The 15,907-nt window shown below is 42.0% G+C and overlaps 1 long non-coding RNA gene across 2 annotated transcripts in view; it reads right to left on the bottom strand.

The window, feature by feature from the left end:
* The window catches only part of LOC148538271 (uncharacterized), a 559,751-nt gene that overhangs the window by 97,153 nt on the left and 446,691 nt on the right, over positions 1-15,907 (bottom strand). The gene's annotated exons all lie outside the window — the stretch shown is intronic.

The raw sequence follows: 15,907 nt of genomic DNA, 5'->3' as shown, positions 1-15,907 counted from the left end.
GGGATTCAACCACCAAATTAGAGATGTTCTCGTCTGGGGAGACAAGAGGACTCGCTGGTGGAGAAATAGGTGGGATCCTGACCACTGGGAAAGAAGGTCCAACTGAAAGGGGCGGGCATGAAATCATGCATATTGAATTGCCTTGAAGGTTGCCACCATCTTTCCCAGCAGGCAGATACAGAGATGTACTGATACTCTGTGATGCCGCAAAATCAGATGCACCATGCTTTGAATGGAGGAGACCTTGTCCTGTGGCAGAAATACCTTCTGTTCCGCTGTGTCCAATATCATGCCCAGGAACAGCAGACGCTGTGTCGGAGTCAAGGAGGATTTTTTTAAATTTAGGATCCACACATGTTGCAAGAGAAGATTCTGGGTTAATTGAATGTCTATTAACAATCGAGCTACTGACGGAGCCTTGATCAGTAGGTTGTCTAGATATGGGACAATGACTACCCCCTGAATTCGCAGCAGAGCCATCATGACAGCCATGACCTTTGTGAACACTCTTGGTGCCGACAAAAGACCAAAAGGTAGTGCCTGAAACTGCCAATGCAAGTCTAGGACCGCAAATCGAAGAAATGCTTGATGAGGAGGCCAGATAGGGATGTGGAGGTAGGTATCTTTTATGTCTAGGGACACAAGAAACTCGTCTTTCTCGAGTCCTACTATAACAGAGAGGAGAGACTCCATCTTGAACCTGAAGGTTCGAAAATAAGGGTTGAGATCCCTGAGATTGATTATGGGTCTCATAGAACCGTCCGGCTTGGGCACCACAAACAAGTTGGAATAAAAACCCTGACCTCTCTGATGGGTCAGAACTTCCACTACCACCTCGGACAATAGCAGCTTCTGTTTTGCTTCTAGAATAACCTCCCTTTTTTCTGATGCCAGAGGAAAACCAGTTGTGAAAAAACAAGAAGGCGGATCTATTCTGAAGTCCAACTTCAGACCGTGTGTAATGATGTCCCTGACCCAGGCATCCTGGCAAGACTTGATCCACACTTCCCTGAAATGTAAAAGACAAGCTCCCACCCTCTGATCTCCCAACTGAGAAATGAGAGAGTCATGCGGAGGGCTTTGCTGTTGTCTTGTCCTGCTGGGACCCGGATGAAGCTCCTGCAGAAGGACGCCTAAGAGGGGGAGCCACAGATGGTAGGTAAGTGGATTTCCAACCGGTAGCCTGTGAGATCCACTTATCCAACTCCATCCCGAAAAGAAATTCTCCGGTAAAAGGAAGAGCTTCTACAGCTCTCTTGGACTCTGCATCTGCGTGCCACTGACGCAGCCAAAGGGCTCTTCTGGCTGATATAGCTAAAGCCGAAGATCTAGCAGAAAGACTACATATGTCCTTAGAGGCTTCCCCAAGGAAAGCAGCCGATTCTGCAAGCTGTGTAGCCCAGGCTTTGACAGCTTTATTAACCCAACAGCTAACCAGTGCTGGACGCTGTGACACTCCTGCCACTATATAAATGGATTTTAGCATGTTTTCTAGCTTTCTGTCGGATGACTCCTTTAAGGAAACAGCACCCAGAACGGGAAGCACCGTCTTTTTAGAAAGGTGGGATACTGAGGGATCTACAGCTGGGGGAGTTTTGCATAATTTCCTCCTATCTGGTGGAAATGGATAATAGGATAAAATTTTCTTAGAGATTTGAAACCGCTTATCAGGGTGTTTCCACGCTGAGGTGAGGATATCATCCAACTCCTCTGAAGCTGGGAAAGTGACAGCCTGTCTAAATCTCTTACCAAAAATAGATGGTTTAGAAGACACCTCTGAATTCTCTATGTGTAAAGCCTGGCATACCACAGTGATTAATGCATCTACGCCCTGTGATATAGGTTCCGATTCATCAGGAAACTGAACCTCTTCTTGAACCTCACCCTCCTCAGGTTCCTGCGCTTCCTCATCATCCGAATCATCCCAATGTAAAGGATTCTGAATAAGTCTCTTATTAGGGACATTATATAACGAGGCAGCAGGAGGGGCCTGGGAAATAACTTTAGTAAGTCCCTCCACAGATTTGGCTAAAGAACGTGCCCAATCAGGCTCAGGTGATCTCTGTGTGATCACCTCCCTGTCTCTGCGAGGTGCTTCAAGCTCATCAGAGAGTCTAGTCATAATCGAAGTTATTTGGTCAGACCATAACGGTTGGGATGGAGTGTCAGCAGCCTGCAGCTGAGACACACACTTGTCACACAGCAGAGAGGAGTTAGATTGTTCTTGTGTGAACTTCTCTGTGCATCTTTTGCATGAAAAGGACTTTTGGGCAGCTTTAGATCCCTTAGAAGACATGCTGCAGCACTCTGTCACACACACACCACACACACACAGTAGGTGAGAAGACAGATATAGAGATATAGAGACTACACATTAACCAAGGGGGGCAGAGAGGGAGATTGCTATGCCCCCTTAGCAGTTCTATAATAGAGCAATAAACAGCCCTTAAAAGAAACCTCTTTACTGGCCTTAATCAGTTTCTTATGTGCAGTCTCCAGGAGCAGCCCTTCCTCTAAAATGGCCCCCAGCATCTACTGCAGAAGCGCTGGGGACTCTGGGAGGCAGGAGCAGAAGACGGACTTAAACTCCGCCCCCTCCGCTATGGCGCCTTCACCGCGCTAGCGCTGCTGCTTTGTTTGCCTGCCTGAATGAAGTCCTGACTCTCCCGCTAGTCGGGAAGCCAGGACGCACTTACCTTGAACCTGCCATGGCTGCCGGCGGCGGGGTTTATGCTGGGGGAAGCCCACGACGAGCGCCGCATGCAGCGCGTCTAGGGCTCCCCAGAGACTGAGGTCTCTGTAGCTGGAGACCTCAGCACAGACCGCAGGCAGTGGCGGTGAGGTCTCCCCGGCAGCTCCAGCGGTGCAGACAGGCAGGGGCAGTGGGCTGCCTGTCTGTATCCTCAAAGTAATTTCTTTAACAGTGCTCTTAGTGTGCCTTAATGGAGCATAGGTCCAGCTCCCAGGGCATAAACTTTAGACTGACCTGGGTGGGGGGTATAGAGGGGGAGGAGCTAGCCACCATTCAAGTTTTTTATTAAAGGTGCCAGCTCCCAGCTAACCCACTTCTATACCCATTGTACTGAGGCTCTTGTGTCCCCTAGTGGATGAAGGAGAAATATATATATATAGCCTGCACCACTCTCTGCCTAGTGAGTGCAATCTTAAGCTAACTTACTATGAGAGGACAGACTCTTACTCTTGTTACTGTTGTTGGTCTCTAGTCAGCATAGCTGGAGCGGAAGTCGCTGGGACCATGCTGACTTCAGGGCCCGGGCTTTGCTTGGTGGTGGGCGGCAAATGCAGAGGCGGAGCTTTTGAGTTTTGAGTCGTCACTCATGCTCTGCTCCACAAAAGACCATGAGAGGAGTATATGCCCTCCTGCAACCATGGCCATTTTCCTTGTCCCCTGTAGTCAGAATGAGCTTCTGTTCAGCAGCTCATTTTGTCTGACTACTGCGCTGAACGATCAGAGCTGAGTTCCGATCGCGGTAGTGGTGGGGGGGGAACTTCATAGCCATGGAATGCCCCTAGGCATTCCTGATGCCCTAGGCATTTGCTTAGAATGCCTATGCCTAGGGCCGGCTCTGGATGTGCAAGTAAACCCTCTCATACCTTCTTTCTGTTAGTCCTCAAGGTTGCAAAGCTTATATGTACTGGTAACCTGCATGCTGATGCTTTAAAAAAAGAGACTTGGGGCCTGATTCAGATTTGGGAATTGAGTAAGATAGAGCTAGTAACTGTGTACCTGGACAAACCATGTGCTATGCAGGGGTGCAAATACATACTTTTTTGCATGCAGGGTAAATACTGGCTGTTGCATGTAACCAAAAATGCTTTCTTTTACACTGCAATTTAGATTTCCGATTTTTTTATTTTAATGCACACCCCTTCCAATCTAAATCTATCTGCACATTTTAATCTGTCTCACCTGCACTGCAGCAAGGCTTTATCAAGATGCAGTTACTTGTTCTTTCTTAAACTAGGTACACATTGTAACATTATTGGGCCTATTTGCAAATAATCGGGTGATTGTCTTAATTTATTGTATGTGTATGAAAAAATTTTTTGTGCTTCACTGATACTGAAATGGTTAGAAAACATCCACAAAAGTATTCCTTCGATTATCCAATCTGTTGGTCAAGACCATAATTCTTGCCCTGAATTTCCCGATATTGTGCAGTGTGTGCATTCTCGATAATCTGCTCATATTCCCTAAGCTTTTTCTGATCATCCTTGTAGGCGAACATATGCAAATTGACTGTAAATTTTGCCAGGTATTTCATTTATATTGAATAGGGTGTAGACCAGATATCGGGTCTGTTATTTTTCTGAAAAATCGCCCCAATTATCAGTTTGATCACAGATATTGGGTCTGTGATTTTGGCGAAAAATCATCTCAGTTATCAGTTTGATCAAAAAATTGCATAGTGCAGTGGTTCCCAAACTGGGTGCCGTGTCACCCTGGGGTGCCTCAGGGCACTTGCAGGGGTCCCTCGGGATGGTGGTCCAGTACCAAATAAAATTATTTTTAGTAAGTGTGATAGGCAAAACCAGTGCTGGTGTCTGCCAATCAAAAAATATGTCGACAAAACGAAGTGCATTCCTGTTAACCACCACATAACTGACGCTAAAGGTGACATATAAGCACAATTTACTTCATTTTATTTCTTCTGAATTTCTCAATGAAAAACTTTTGGCCCAGGGGTGCCATGGAAACAATGCTGTTACTCTAGGGTGCCGTGATATGAAAACGTTTGGGAACCACTGGCATAGTGTATAGCTAGCTTAACATGCAGCATGAGATGTGTAGTTCCAGGTGCTGGAGAAAGAGCATGTTTGTGACAGCATGTCTTATGTTTCTTTGCCATCAATGTCTAAGGGGCAATGTAAAGTGTGTTTTTTTCGCTGCCAGCGCTGCCTTTAATCATGCATTGGAACACTGATTACTATGATTGGCTGCATAGCCTCACACTATCTCACAGAGGCTGCTGTCCTGCTTGATCAGGTAACAGGGCGATATGACATAGCCAATCAAAAAGCAAAAGGCTTGGTTAGTCCCACACACTGAATGACTCACACAATGCATGGCATGAGTCTCTTTTGTATATAGTCAACTCACTGATGGGTTTCCATGAATGGTTTACTGCCATCAATGGAAATAACAGATATTGCCATCAGTGGAGTCCATTGAAGGTAAATCCTTTGTTGTGCACAGCTGGTGAGTGGCTTAATAAAATCAACATCAACAGTAACAAATCTTGTTTGTGCAACATGACACACAAATGCTATTCGGGCTATATACATTATCACAAAATATTTTTTTTGTGCAGTAAGTCAGTCATTCATTTACATACCCAGTCACATTTGACCGTGGTATACCGTGAGAACTGTTCTCAAGTGAGAAGAACTATGTAATTATATTTTTCTAATTACAGATACTGTATTATCAGATTTAAGCAACATAATTATAAGCACATGCAAACAGAACAGCTGCAATATCAGTTTTAGATGCCAACCTGTACATGACAATTAAGGAGTCCAAACATGTCTTTAAGAAAAACAGAATAGAAGATAATGATCACCAAACTTAGAGATAAACAAATGCCATGATTAATTTTCAAGATTTCATGTCAAGTTGCTGGACAAGTACAAGTTTACCATTTTGTAAATATCTTGCTTATCTTTTTAACACTGTTTATATTCTACTGTATAAGTACAATGATAAAATAAGTAGAAATAACCAAATGCTGTACAAAAACATTGGCAAAAACATTGGGAATTGACTATGAAAATTGAATGTTCAAGTCTCATTATGTTTCACTAATATGGCACAATTGTACCCCTGTCATACATAGCTTAAACACCCGTTTTTTGGCTGGTGCATGCACTGGGTCTAGACTATGTGTGAACGAGTCAGCGTCTTGGGTCCTCAACTCTGCACTGTACCCGGGTTTGGGACTGAGACCCGGAAAACTCACGGATTGATAGACCTGTGTGTTTCCCGGGTCATTGGTCTCAAAGGGGTATTAGGGTCATCCTTGATATAGTAGAACAAAAGGATCATAACATTTGTGTAAAAGAATAATGCATCAACTGTAGGTTTCATTGTCTGGGGCGCCAATATTTCAACCTCTTTTTTTTGTCTTATATTCCCTATTACACTAATTCTCTGTCCCAAACCATATACCAAAGTTATAGATGTATTAGTTCTGATGATAACATAGCCCTGCAATTCAGATGAAAGGCAGATTGGAGATTAGGAGCAAGGAGTACACTAAAATACTTAAAAAGAATGAATTAGCAGATAACTGTAACTGTATCACTGCCTTACTGTAAAGAAATAAATGTTAATAGTTGCTTGGGAACCAAATCGAAGTATTTTTTAGATACAAAATGCTAGTATTATAAATTATAAAAACATTCTAAAATGTTATCATCTATATTAACGGAATAATGAGATTTATAAAATATGTCTCTTTTTGTCAAAAGGCAACAGATGTTGCTGACATCATTGCAACACAATTTGCATACACAACACATGCATCATAATAAAAAAGGAATTTTACTACTTTCATAACATATATAAAATTATTTCTTGAACAGAGAAGAATTTAGGAAAGAAGCTAACTCACCTATCTGATAAACTAATTACCCGCCAGCAACCAATTTTGTTTTTACAAATACTGTATGTACTGTAGGAAAACAAAATACAATTCTTCAATTCAGATATATGTATTTTGTCTTTTCTGAACAGCATTATCCCTATCACACCAAAGAAACAGATGTATATTTTGTTTTGAATAGTCCTGACATACATACAATAGTTCATATGACAAGAAGCTGCATTTTGTCTATTGTATTTATAATTTATGTCTTATGGTTTATTTGTATAGCACCACCACAATATGCAGCTCTGTACAGACATTTGTTTCATTTGTATCAGTCCCTGTCCCATTTGAGCTTACAGTTGAAGTTCCATAGCACACATGGGGGTATATTTACTAAAGTGAGAGTTTTTAGAAGTGAAGATGTTGCCCATAGCAACCACTCACATTCTACTTAACATTTAACTAGCACCTTCTAAATAATAATAATAGCTAGAATCTGATTGGTTGCTATGGACAACATATCCAACACTTCTAAAAACTCTCACTTTAGTAAATGTACCCCATAGACTCAAAAAATAAGGTCAGTTTTTAGTCAGTTCAATTATCAGTATGTTTTTGGGCTGTGTGAGAAAACTGTAGCATACAAATTCCACACAAATTAGGCTGTGATCGACAATCAAACCAATGATCCCAGAGTTGCAAAACAGAGACATACAGTGGCATGAAAAAAAAATTCAGATTTTTTAGTTTTTTTTGAATATTTGTCACACTTAGGGGAAAATTCAATTAACCACGATAAATTGTGATCATGAAAACACATTCAGTTTTTTTCTTTTGAGCCATTTAGAGCTGGACTTGTTCTTATGTTTTGGAATACAGGCATGCCACATATAATTTTAATCAGCAGAAGCTGCTTGTGTGAATAAGGTTCACTGTAAGGGAAAAAGGTTGCATGAAAAGACACTCTGCACTACCAAGTTGCACAGCACTCACGCGTTATGTGTAGCGAGACTTGTAGCGCACAGAGAATAGATGCATGTGGACACATCTGTATATAGATGTCATTTTCCATTTCACATTTTCTGTCTTTTTTCTAGTAAGCAAATGCCAATTGTTTTTAATAAGTTTGTATCATATGTTTATATGCACAACTTATCTTATTCCATAGGCAAAATATTGTAAATTTTCAATATGTGTTTACATTTACTTATAAATATCTGTACATTGCCACTTTAAAAACAAACAGTAATAAGCTGCAAGATGAGTCTGGGCTACTCCCATAGCCTATGAATTCTGACCAAAATCAAGAAGTCCTTGCATACAGTATATGTAATTACAGTAATAACAATACATATAACCCTTATTGTGCATGGTAACATAAGCACTGGAACCAGACCCTTATATTTATTAATATTCACCAAATATCTCAAAAATTAACAATCCTTGTTGCTGCATATTGTGGCAATTATAATTACTTTTTGAGGGGAATGTAAGAAGATGCCGGGACATTGGCTCTGAAATGTACAACAACTTTGCTTCCAGGTAGGCATCCTACTGTGCATGAGGATCCACCCAGCAGTCCAAAAAGTTGTGATGTGCATTGTGTACAGCTCTTACATACCAGAGAGATGCTCTATTGAGGCTAGCAGGCTAACACCACCTGAAGATGACTTTCGTCATTGCAAACAAGCTCTGGAAATATATGCTTTTCAAAGCTTATTAAATACCACCCCCATAGAAAGCTATGGGAATGACTCTTGCCAGGGCTGGCGACTGGAAAGCAGGATATATATTTTGATTGTATAAAAGGTCATATATGTAGAAAAATGTATTCATAACTGTCAAGTATTCTTATTAACTGCCATGTGAAGAAACAGATAGAGCAAGCCAATTGAGGAAATAGATTTATTGACATCTTATCGCAGTGGAAGATTTAAGTCCTGAATCAGAGTTACAAACACGTCAGTCTTAAATGTGGCTGTATTACATGCTTGGAAAATAAATGCAGATCTTTACCTGTATTCAGAATTTTCTAGTTTATATTTTTATACACAGGCCTGATGGTCTTTAGGTTTTGGAACCTACTTGCTCATTTTTTAGGGGGGGTCACCTAGATGTCCCAGCCCCATGCTGACCATGCTGAGACTTGTTCTCTTTATTGCATAAAGATTGTATGTTGCATGTCGCACTACCCTAGTTATGGCCCTGCTTGCTGCCACCCCTACTGGGGATACCCCTTGCTGGTTTTCCCTTTGATTAAGTAGAAAATAGATCAGGATATCTAATAATGAGGCTGGATGTTGAATATTTACTTACAAATATTTACAACACCAAAGAAACAGCAAAAATAATGATTGGTTGGCTACCTGTGCTCCAGCCACATGTATGTTAAAGCTGAAGATATCTCTAGATGCATGCAACTTACAATGCAGATGTAGAGTCACGTGTGTGCAGAAATATTTCTCCAACTACTTTTTGGATTAATATTTATTTTCAGCTCTAAATCACGCCCCTGATGTACACATTAGATGATGCAAAACAATAATGCCAAGTACTACATTACTTTAAAAATGATTTCATTTCTCCAATGCACTGTGATCGTTTAGATAGTGGCATTTTATTACAGCAGCATTTTACAGAACTTGAAGCCAAAAATCTTTCACAACCAATTTTTGACTTAATTTGGATGATAATATCTATAGTAATAAGCCTTGTAGTTCATATTAACATTTAATCCATTCACAGCCTTTGGGATATTCAGTGCATCTCTTCAATATGTTGCAAGACCCTTTGGCAACAAAAAGATTAACAGTTTCTATTTATCTGTGGCACTCTTACCGATAATGATTCAACTGAATAAACTATTAGAAATAACCAGCTCTGATAAAGAGCAAAGGCAAACAAACATTAAAAGATAAAACATGAAGCTGAAAAACCAAAAGTAGCGGTATTAGATAATTTGTTTGTAAATTATTCAGAAGACCTAACAAATAAAACACGCACATTTTCCTTTTTATCCTATTCATTGCCACTTAATTTCTAAGGTAAAAGAAGATGTTCTAGATAAGCAGTTATTTCACAAGGGTAGAAATCTAGGTTTCACCCACAGCAGAAATTAACCTCTCTTGACTTTGTAAGTACTGTATCAACATTGTTTGCAGACTGACAGCTGCATAAATAAGTGTCATTAAAAATAGCACTGTTTTCATTAATTACTAGTCTATGGGCCTGATTGATGACAGATCACATCTGCAACAGCGTATGCAGATTGGTCAATGGTGTGTACCTCGCATGCGTATGCATCACTGTGCACGTGCGTGAGGTAGCATTGCAAATGCTCTGTGATCACGAACCCAGAAAGAAAGCCATCGCAGAGAGAGACGGGAGGTCAGCATTTGGGGGTGGTGAAAGGGGAATGGTTGGAGAACCACAGGCGTGCCTGTTAGTTTGAACACCGTTACATGGGCGTGCATAAAATAGCCACTGAGACGGCATATGCAGCTTGTGTACTCACTGCGTGCAACGAGGTTATCAATTTCTGAGTAAGGTCAGCCCTGCTGTAATTGTGCGTGAGGGGTCAATGTTACTCAATATTACCGGTGTATATGCTGGACTGCAAGGTGTTTGGGATGTGAGATAGCGGTAGTGGGCGTCTCTATGCTGGCTGTGTGATGGCTTTGTGATGGCAGTCATTAGCATATTTTTGCAGCAGACCTGCGTGCATAATCGCAATAGCGATCCATAATGAATCAGGCCCCATGTCATTTAAAAACTTAAGGTATATGGAGCTACTATATTTATGCAATAGTGAAGTCAGTGACAGACATATTAAAATAAATAGTGGGTCTTTACTGCCAAAAAAGGAAGTTTGTCTTTTTCACATATTACAAAGAATTCTAGAATAATTTACAGTAGCTTATCACATTACTGTTTAGTTTATCACATTACTCTTTATAAATATCAGCAAAACCAACTATTTTGACATAGAACCGAAATGAGCTTTATTGCTGTTCAATTTCTTCGCATGACAGTGATAATGTGGCTGTTTTTTAGGAAACAATGATACAATTACATTATGGTTTTAATTTAGTTGGCTTGTCAAAGGAAATTGAGGAAAATGTAATTACAATATTTTTAGTTTTTTTACGAAACTTTCTAAAAACCTTTCAAGGAGATGTAATATATACATGGTCACGTGGATTTACTTACGTTACTTTTTTATATCATCCTTTAGGCTTGAATTTATTTTTCAAATTATAATTTCTCATGTATTTGTGTGCCATTCGACCTCATTATTATTATTATTATTATTATTATTATTATTATCCTTTATTTATATGGCACCACAAGTGTTCCACAGCACCTTACATAGTACATAGAACTAATAAGTGAACAAGAAACAAGTAACTTACAGTACATTACAGAGCAGGACAAGGACACGATTTATATACATTGCTGCAGTAGCGATTAAAGCACTCACAATAAGCAGCCGGAAGTTGGCAGTCACGTGTTAGGTGCCCTTATGGGGAGTAAAGAGTAGAAGAAAATGTAAAGAGAAGCACATGATGGAAGAGGTCCCTGCTCGTGAGAGCTTACATTCTAAAGGGGAGGGGCAGGCAGACAGGTGTGATACAGAAGGGGAAGATAGGGAGGAAAGAGAATGAGGTGGGTTAGGATGAGTGCTGGAAGGCCTTGATGAAGTAGTGGGTCTTGAGAGCCCATTTGAAGATTTGTAGAGAGGTGGAGAGTCTTAAAGGGAGAGGGAGAGCATTCCAAAGGTAGGGATTAGCACGGGCAAAATCTTGTATTCGGGAGTGGGAGAAAGTAATCAGTTGGCAAGAATGTTGGCATGCATTTGTTGAGCGAAGTGGATGGGCGGGAGTGGGAAGGAGAAGGTCAGAAATGTATGTGGGAGAGGATTTAGTGAGGACTTTGTATGCAAGTGTAAGAACCTTGAATTGGCATCTGAAGGGTAAGGGGAGCAGTGTAGGGCTTGAAGGAGAGGGGAAGCAGATGTAGAACGTCTGGAGAGGAAGATGAGCCGAGCAGCAGCATTAGAACCGATTGTAGCGGAGAGAGGTGAGAGACTGGAAGACCAGCTTGAAGAAGGTTACAGTAGTCCAATCTGGAGATGACCAGTGAGTGGATGAGGGTTTTAGTGGCATCCTGGGTGAGGAAGGGTCTAATCATAGAGATATTTTTTAGGTGGAAATGGCAGGACTGTGAGAGGTGATGAATGTGTGGTTTAAAGAAGAGGGAGGAGTCTAGGATAACTCCAAGATAACACACTTTGGGGCTAGAGGAGATAGTTGTGCCATCAATAGATAATGAAATTGTGGGAAGTGATGTAGTGGAAGAGGGTGGGAAGATGATCAGCTCAGTCTTAGACATGATAAGTTTAAGAAAGTGCTGGAACATCCATGAAGATACTGCAGAAAGACAGTTGGAGATACGGGTAAGGAGCGAGGGGGAGAGCTCAGGGGTAGAAAGGTAAATTTGAGTATCATCAATATAGAGATGATATTGGAGGTCAAATGAGTTTATGAGTTCAACTAAAGAGGACGTATATAGGGAGAAAAGGAGAGGTCAAAGAACAGAACCTTGGGGAACTCCTACTGTTAGTGGACATGAGGGGGAAGAGGAGTCATGAGAGGAGAAAGAACTATCTGAGAGGTAGGAGGAAAGCCGAGAGAGGTCAGTGCCACGTAAATCAAGAAAGTAAAGGATTTGCAGGAGGAGAGGGTAGTCTACAGTATCAAATGCAGCAGAAAGGTCAAGGAGAATGAGCAGAGAGTAGTGGCCCTTGGATTTGGCAGTAAATAGGTCATTGCTGACTTTCGTGAGGGCAGTTTCAGTGGAGTGGAGAGAATGGAAGCCAGATTGAAATGAGTCAAGGAGGGAGTGGGAGGAAAGAAAGGTGGTAAGGCGGTTGTAAACAATATGCTCGAGGAGTTTGGAAGCAAAAGGGAGAAGAGAGATGGGTCGATAGTTGGAAAGTATGTTAGGATCAAGGGTAGGTTTTTTAAGAATGGGGGAGACAAAGGCATGTTTGATTGCAAAAGGGACAGTGCCAGATGATAGGGAGAGATTAAGGAGGTGAGCAAAATGGGAACAAGCAGAAGAAGACAGGTAACAGAGGAGACGGTAATGGATAGGGGAGGTGGAAGGAGGGGAGGACTGGATGAGGGCCATGACTTCTTCTCCAGAAACAGGGGAGAAGGATGTCAGAGTTGGTGAGACAGAAGGGGAGGGGTGGTCAGGGAAAGGAGGGGGAGGAGCGCTAAGCTGTGCGTGACCACCCACAACTTTAGCGAGTGGCCAGGCGATGGTCCCGACCATTGCGACCACCAGGGCTTGCAACGAGACCCTTGTGGTAGGGTCTCATCTGCCGCAAGCCCCAGTGAGCTTCCGGCTCTAATAGAGCCGGAAGCTCACCACTGACATCACTCATGATGTCAATGGGGCCGCCCCCAAATGGCAGGCGTTCCTTTGGGAATGCCTCCATTTGGCAAGCCACCCCCCCGCCCCATCTTGTAGTGAGCCCAGGAGCGACGGAGCTGCCGTCGCTCGCTGGGGCTCGCACATGCGCAAGCCAGAGCCGGCTCCAGCATGTGCATGTGCAGTGGGAGACCATTGACCCGCTTGCGAGCACTGTGCAGTCGTGAGCGGGTCTGAATAAGGCCCATATTCTAAGTAAAATTGTGTGTTCCAATTATAGCTCTCTATACATTCGGTGTCAGCTGGAATTATAACCAGTGGGTGATAATTGTATGTATATGGTTACAAAAATGTTACTTAAATATGTTATATGATACTTACATGCATACAGAGTATAATGTGTAGCAGTAAAAGTTCAACAACTACTTTCAACAACTACTGTTTAATAACAGTAAGAAGTAACCATGGAATCCATGCTATCATCATCATTGTTTATTTGTAAGACACCTCAAGTTCTGTAAGGTCTGAGCAAAGATATCACGCAGTTAAATTTAATAAAAAAAAGTATAATTTGCAAGCACTGTATACTGTATATTACATAAGTAAAATTGGAAAATATATAGCAACAATCCATTAAGTACAAATGAAACATAATAGTTATTCAAATACAAATTCAAAATTCAAAACTAACATTCAAGGTACTGTAGACAAATAAGGTTCAGACATAAGATATAGGGGTAAATTTACTAAAGTGAGAGTTTTTAGAAGTCAGTTTTAAAAGTGATGTTGCCCATAGCAACCAATCAGATTCTACTTAACATTTAACTAGCACCTTCTAGAAGATAATAGTTAGAATCTGATTGGTTGCTATGGGAAACATCACTTTTAAAACTCACTTCTAAAAAACTCTCACTTTAGTAAATATACCCTATTGAGTAAAGATGGAAGCAGAATCAGTAGTAGCTAACAGGGTACAATCGAATGTCGGTAAGCAGAGTAGGTAAAGAGAGCAGTCTGTGAAGGCTGGATGTAGCCAATATCCCGACCACAGGGATTCTGGTGGTCAGAATCTCAACACTAGTCAGAATACCGATGACAGCATCCCGACCACTGGGATCCCAAAGGTAAGTACTGTGGTTAGGGGGAGGGTTAGAGTAAGCCACTAGGGGTAAGGGTAGGGTTAGGCACTAAGGGGGGAGGGTTAGGTTTAGGGTGCAGGGAGGAGGTAAGGTTTAGCAACAGGGGGAGGTTAGTTTCAGGCTCCAGGGAGGGATGACTATGGTTAGGGTACAGACAGGGGGAGGGTTAGGATACATACCAACAGTTGTCGGTATACTAACCCTGATGGGATGCTGACGTCGGGATTCTGATCGCCGGGATACAGATGCTGGGATCCCATACCCCATCCCTGTGAAGACATATGGTAGGCTTTATTGAGTTTTGAGCGAAAAATTTGGGATTTTAATATATCTGTTCTAGTGGGGTGGATAGTTCCATAGGTGGGGACTGCATAGGATGTCTTAAAGGCATAATTAACAGGTGACTATTAAATGGGAAGAGAGGTGTATATCAAATGCAGAATAGAGAAGTTGAGTTTGGGTGTATCCCTTGAACAAGTTAGAGATGTATGAAGTGGATGCACTGGTGAGGGCTTTGTAATGATTAGCAGAGGGGTGCAGTTGATGTGGAGCAGTGGGAGAGGAAGATTAGCCTTGCTGCTGCATTCAGGAAAGAGTTTACAGGGAAAACCAGATGAGGGGAATGTCGGCTACTGTTTAAGTTTGCATCAGTTCAGTGACAAAAAATTGTAGAGTAATACTATTAGGTGCTCCTGACTTAGAGCAGCCTGGCTCTATTCCTATGGTTTTTGACCCTTCAAAAATGGATAAAAGCAATAAAAATAGTGTAGTTTAGGTGGGACCTTTGCGCATAAATCATCAACAATATTAAACTGAAGAATAGATAGAAAATTTTTTAGAATATCAAATTTACGAAGTATGGCCCTCATTCAGACCCACTCGCGAGCGGCCGTCTGCTTGCAAGTGGGTCGATGGTCCCCACTGCGCATGGGCACGACGGAGGGAGCTCCGTCGTGCGCATGCGCGAGACCCGACGAGCGAAGGACTTTCCTTCGCTCGGAGTGTCTCATCAAAGGGGGCGTGCTGTCGATGGTGACTGACAGCACGCCCCCTTTGGTGGGCGTGCTGGGGGCGTGCCTGCCAGACGGAGGCATTCCCAATGGAACGCCTACCGTCTGAAGCCGGCCCCACTGACATCACTAGTGATGTCAGTGGGAGTGATTTTGGCTGATAGAGCCAAAATCACTCCTGGCCTTGCGGTTGAAAAACCCAACCGCAGGCTTTTGCTCGCAGTTTCGATGGTTGCGATGGTCAAGACCATCGCGACCATCATCCTGCACGCTCATATATGCTGTGGGTGGTGACCCACAGCTATACGAGTGTCCAGGAGGATGCTCCATATTAATGGAGGTGGGCCGTGATTCAGAGCGAGCGCTCTTGTCAGAGCGTCCGGCTCTGAATCAGGGCCTATGTTCGTATAATATTTTCCTTTAGAGGTTTTTTCTTGGCGATTCTCTTGGTTTCTTCTCCTACATTTCCTTCAGGACGGGGAGTATTCAATGTATATATAAAAGATACTTAGAAAAAGGAGACAATAATCCCCCAATCGTGTGATACAGTTTTACAAAATTTATTTCTCAACACGCATAAAACTTATGAAAATGCTGTCCATATAAACAATAATTTGATGTAAAATGCTATAGAGGTGCAAACTTTACCAGAAGTCAGTATCTCATATGCATATAGATATAAATTCTGTGGATCGAGATTTCCGGATAA

Source organism: Taudactylus pleione, unplaced genomic scaffold, assembly GCF_031769625.1.
Source record: "Taudactylus pleione unplaced genomic scaffold, aTauple2 ptg000041l, whole genome shotgun sequence".
Classification (NCBI taxonomy): Eukaryota; Metazoa; Chordata; class Amphibia; order Anura; family Myobatrachidae; genus Taudactylus; species Taudactylus pleione.
This window is presented reverse-complemented; position numbering and strand designations above follow the sequence as displayed.